This window comes from Ambystoma mexicanum, chromosome 2q (assembly GCF_040938575.1).
Source record: "Ambystoma mexicanum isolate Mex_15411 chromosome 2q, UKY_AmexF1_1, whole genome shotgun sequence".
NCBI lineage: Eukaryota > Metazoa > Chordata > Amphibia > Caudata > Ambystomatidae > Ambystoma > Ambystoma mexicanum.
Window position 1 is genome coordinate 695368401 of NC_090924.1, and position 5000 is coordinate 695373400.

At 55.2% G+C, this 5000-nt stretch overlaps 4 non-coding genes across 4 annotated transcripts; all 4 read right to left on the minus strand.

Moving 5' to 3' along the window:
- Window positions 1-1084: 1084 nt before the first annotated feature.
- TRNAV-AAC (transfer RNA valine (anticodon AAC)) lies at window positions 1085-1157 on the minus strand. Its single transcript has one exon. It is a non-coding gene; the product is annotated as a tRNA-Val (tRNA).
- Window positions 1158-2468: 1311 nt separating this feature from the next.
- On the minus strand, window positions 2469-2580 carry TRNAL-CAA (transfer RNA leucine (anticodon CAA)). The gene is made up of 2 exons: window positions 2543-2580; window positions 2469-2514 (listed from the first exon to the last, which is right to left on the minus strand). It is a non-coding gene; the product is annotated as a tRNA-Leu (tRNA).
- An 811-nt stretch (window positions 2581-3391) lies between these two features.
- TRNAP-AGG (transfer RNA proline (anticodon AGG)) lies at window positions 3392-3463 on the minus strand. The gene has a single exon. It is a non-coding gene; the product is annotated as a tRNA-Pro (tRNA).
- An 804-nt stretch (window positions 3464-4267) lies between these two features.
- On the minus strand, window positions 4268-4379 carry TRNAL-CAA (transfer RNA leucine (anticodon CAA)). The gene is made up of 2 exons: window positions 4342-4379; window positions 4268-4313 (listed from the first exon to the last, which is right to left on the minus strand). It is a non-coding gene; the product is annotated as a tRNA-Leu (tRNA).
- Between the last annotated feature and the right edge of the window lie 621 nt (window positions 4380-5000).

Here is a 5000-nt window from a genome sequence, read left to right on the forward strand (position 1 = left end):
ACTGAGCTGCCTCTCAAGCAGAGAAACAAGAAGAAGAGCGGCAGCCTTCGCTGGCCAAAGGCCATCTGCTGCCGCTCGATCGGGCTCGATCAGGCGAGATATATGTGGCCGACCGGCCTAGAGCGCAAACCTGTACTGCTCAGGGTGGGCAGCTTCCCAGCAGGAGGATGTGTCTTGAAAGCCGACAGAGGCAAGAAGGCGCACTCCCTCAGCCCGCTCCAACCTCTGGATTCCTGCGAATTTCAGAAGAGAACTCTGGGGCAGCATGGCTTCTGTCATCTCCCAACAGCCTCTCTGTTCTTGCTATGTAAATACCTTTACATCCCCCGAACTGAGCATGTCTGTTTTTTTATTTTTATTTTGCTGAGGTGTGGTGCCTTCAACGACCGACAGGTGGCAGGAGAGCACTTTCTCCAACTCTGAAGGGGACTTTTTTCACTTCCTGAGTAGACTGGGCTCAGTGACATATGCCACCAAGCCAGCCACTAGAAAATGCAGGTTTTGCAGCCGTGGGCCAGTGGGGGTTTAAGGGCAGGTGTGCCTCCGGCGTCTCTGGCAGACAGCTCCAGTTGCAAGGCAGCAGAAGAGAACAGGGAGGCTTGCCGGGCACTGCATTCGGGGGCCCCCACGAGGTTTTCCGCAAGCCTTACACTCTGAAATGTGCTCAAAAAAATGAGCCCGGCTTGTCAGGAGTGGGATTTGAACCCACGCCTCCAATCGGAGACCAGAACACCCAGATGCAGGGAAGAGCTGCGCCTCTTGAGTCTGGCGCCTTAGACTACTCGGCCACCCTGACAGCTATGGGCTGGATTGGGAAAGATTCTTCAGTACCCAATGTCGCCAGGTGCCAGCGCCGGTTTTCATGCCCCGATCTCTGCATCAAAAGTACCCAAACACTCACTTAAGGACCCAGGGATGGCAGGAAACGCCCACTGATGGAGCCAGTGGACAGTTTGCAGGGTGCAAATAAGGGCTGGCCTCAGATCACTCATGGCGTAGTGCCGGCCTGTCCATACCTGTCGAAACCTGCATGCGGTCAAATGTGTCCGATTGACATTGTGGAAATAAAAAGAAACCAGCACCATGTTTCTGCCCGGTCTCGAACCGGGGACCTTTCGCGTGTTAGGCGAATGTGATAACCACTACACTACAGAAACAGCTCTTGTAGGCTGCGCTCTAGTGTGCTGGGACAGCTTTCAGTTGAAAGGCTTTGTGGCACTGATGTCTCATGGGGCCCGCTGGTACCTGCCAGGTGTCACACACCAACGTGAAAGTTTGGCGCAAGCCTGCGCCGGACCTACATGGCAGCACTCACAGCACCTCACACACAGGCTGCAGACACATACAAAAGACCAAGCTGGATGCAACAGTGGCGCGAGCCATGGCAGTCCCCACCCAGAAGGCATGTCCAAACCTTTATACATCAGCTCGCCGCCAGCGCATCATTACAAAGGAGGGGGAATTTCCAACACTGCCTCTTGGGCCATGGGCTTAAAAGCAGCCAACCATTGGCGACGGGCATCGAACCAGATACGGTCACACACAAACTATTTTTGGGGGGAATTGGGGACTCTGTGTTTTTTGTTTTCGGCGCTCCAAAAAAAAGGGCTCGTCCGGGATTTGACTAAGCGAGAATCATACCCCTAGACCAACGAGCCACTGCATGCAGAGAGCAGTGAGGGGGAGGGGGGTGGTCTGCTTACCTCACTTGGCGCCATGCCCCAGTCTCTCCACGGCCTGACCCCTGCGTGTCACGTGGCCTGCCCCTGGCGCAAGCGCAGAGGACTGAGCTGCCTCTCAAGCAGAGAAACAAGAAGAAGAGCGGCAGCCTTCGCTGGCCAAAGGCCATCTGCTGCCGCTCGATCGGGCTCGATCAGGCGAGATATATGTGGCCGACCGGCCTAGAGCGCAAACCTGTGCTGCTCAGGGTGGGCAGCTTCCCAGCAGGAGGATGTGTCTTGAAAGCCGACAGAGGCAAGAAGGCGCACTCCCTCAGCCCGCTCCAACCTCTGGATTCCTGCGAATTTCAGAAGAGAACTCTGGGGCAGCATGGCTTCTGTCATCTCCCAACAGCCTCTCTGTTCTTGCTATGTAAATACCTTTACATCCCCCGAACTGAGCATGTCTGTTTTTTTATTTTTATTTTGCTGAGGTGTGGTGCCTTCAACGACCGACAGGTGGCAGGAGAGCACTTTCTCCAACTGTGAAGGGGACTTTTTTCACTTCCTGAGTAGACTGGGCTCAGTGACATATGCCACCAAGCCAGCCACTAGAAAATGCAGGTTTTGCAGCCGTGGGCCAGTGGGGGTTTAAGGGCAGGTGTGCCTCCGGTGTCTCTGGCAGACAGCTCCAGTTGCAAGGCAGCAGAAGAGAACAGGGAGGCTTGCCAGGCACTGCATTCGGGGGCCCCCACGAGGTTTTCCGCAAGCCTTACACTCTGAAATGTGCTCAAAAAAATGTGCCCGGCTTGTCAGGAGTGGGATTTGAACCCACGCCTCCAATCGGAGACCAGAACACCCAGATGCAGGGAAGAGCTGCGCCTCTTGAGTCTGGCGCCTTAGACCACTCGGCCACCCTGACAGCTATGGGCAGGATTGGGAAAGATTCTTCAGTACCCAATGTCGCCAGGTGCCAGCGCCGGTTTTCATGCCCCGATCTCTGCATCAAAAGTACCCAAACACTCACTTAAGGACCCAGGGATGGCAGGAAACGCCCACTGATGGAGCCAGTGGACAGTTTGCAGGGTGCAAATAAGGGCTGGCCTCAGATCACTCATGGCGTAGTGCCGGCCTGTCCATACCTGTCGAAACCTGCATGCGGTCAAATGTGTCCGATTGACATTGTGGAAATAAAAAGAAACCAGCACCATGTTTCTGCCCGGTCTCGAACCGGGGACCTTTCGCGTGTTAAGGCGAATGTGATAACCACTACACTACAGAAACAGCTCTGGTAGGCTGCGCTCTAGTGTGCTGGGACAGCTTTCAGTTGAAAGGCTTTGTGGCACTGATGTCTCATGGGGCCCGCTGGTACCTGCCAGGTGTCACACACCAACGTGAAAGTTTGGCGCAAGCCTGCGCCGGACCTACATGGCAGCACTCACAGCACCTCACACACAGGCTGCAGACACATACAAAAGACCAAGCTGGATGCAACAGTGGCGCGAGCCATGGCAGTCCCCACCCAGAAGGCATGTCCAAAAGTTTATACATCAGCTCGCCGCCAGCGCATCATTACAAAGGAGGGGGAATTTCCAACACTGCCTCTTGGGCCATGGGCTTAAAAGCAGCCAACCATTGGCGACGGGCATCGAACCAGATACGGTCACGCACAAACTATTTTTGGGGGGGAATTGGGGACTCTGTGTTTTTTGTTTTCGGTGCTCCAAAAAAAAGGGCTCGTCCGGGATTTGAACCCGGGACCTCTCGCACCCTAAGCGAGAATCATACCCCTAGACCAACGAGCCACTGCATGCAGAGAGCAGTGAGGGGGGTGGTCTGCTTACCTCACTTGGCGCCATGCCCCAGTCTCTCCACGGCCTGACCCCTGCGTGTCACGTGGCCTGCCCCTGGCGCAAGCGCAGAGGACTGAGCTGCCTCTCAAGCAGAGAAACAAGAAGAAGAGCGGCAGCCTTCGCTGGCCAAAGGCCATCTGCTGCCGCTCGATCGGGCTCGATCAGGCGAGATATATGTGGCCGACCAGCCTAGAGCGCAAACCTGTGCTGCTCAGGGTGGGCAGCTTCCCAGCAGGAGGATGTGTCTTGAAAGCCGACAGAGGCAAGAAGGCGCACTCCCTCAGCCCGCTCCAACCTCTGGATTCCTGCGAATTTCAGAAGAGAACTCTGGGGCAGCATGGCTTCTGTCATCTCCCAACAGCCTCTCTGTTCTTGCTATGTAAATACCTTTACATCCCCCGAACTGAGCATGTCTGTTTTTTTATTTTTATTTTGCTGAGGTGTGGTGCCTTCAACGACCGACAGGTGGCAGGAGAGCACTTTCTCCAACTGTGAAGGGGACTTTTTTCACTTCCTGAGTAAACTGGGCTCAGTGACATATGCCACCAAGCCAGCCACTAGAAAATGCAGGTTTTGCAGCCGTGGGCCAGTGGGGGTTTAAGGGCAGGTGTGCCTCCGGCGTCTCTGGCAGACAGCTCCAGTTGCAAGGCAGCAGAAGAGAACAGGGAGGCTTGCCGGGCGCTGCATTCGGGGGCCCCCACGAGGTTTTCCGCAAGCCTTACACTCTGAAATGTGCTCAAAAAAATGAGTCCGGCTTGTCAGGAGTGGGATTTGAACCCACGCCTCCAATCGGAGACCAGAACACCCAGATGCAGGGAAGAGCTGCGCCTCTTGAGTCTGGCGCCTTAGACCACTCGGCCACCCTGACAGCTATGGGCAGGATTGGGAAAGATTCTTCAGTACCCAATGTCGCCAGGTGCCAGCGCCGGTTTTCATGCCCCGATCTCTGCATCAAAAGTACCCAAACACTCACTTAAGGACCCAGGGATAGCAGGAAACGCCCACTGATGGAGCCAGTGGACAGTTTGCAGGGTGCAAATAAGGGCTGGCCTCAGATCACTCATGGCGTAGTGCCGGCCTGTCCATACCTGTCGAAACCTGCATGCGGTCAAATGTGTCCGATTGACATTGTGGAAATAAAAAGAAACCAGCACCATGTTTCTGCCCGGTCTGTTAGGCGAATGTGATAACCACTACACTACAGAAACAGCTCTGGTAGGCTGCGCTCTAGTGTGCTGGGACAGCTTTCAGTTGAAAGGCTTTGTGGCACTGATGTCTCATGGGGCCCGCTGGTACCTGCCAGGTGGCACACACCAACGTGAAAGTTTGGCGCAAGCCTGCGCCGGACCTACATGGCAGCACTCACAGCACCTCACACACAGGCTGCAGACACATACAAAAGACCAAGCTGGATGCAACAGTGGCGCAAGCCATGGCAGTCCCCACCCAGAAGGCATGTCCAAACCTTTATACATCAGCTCGCCGCCAG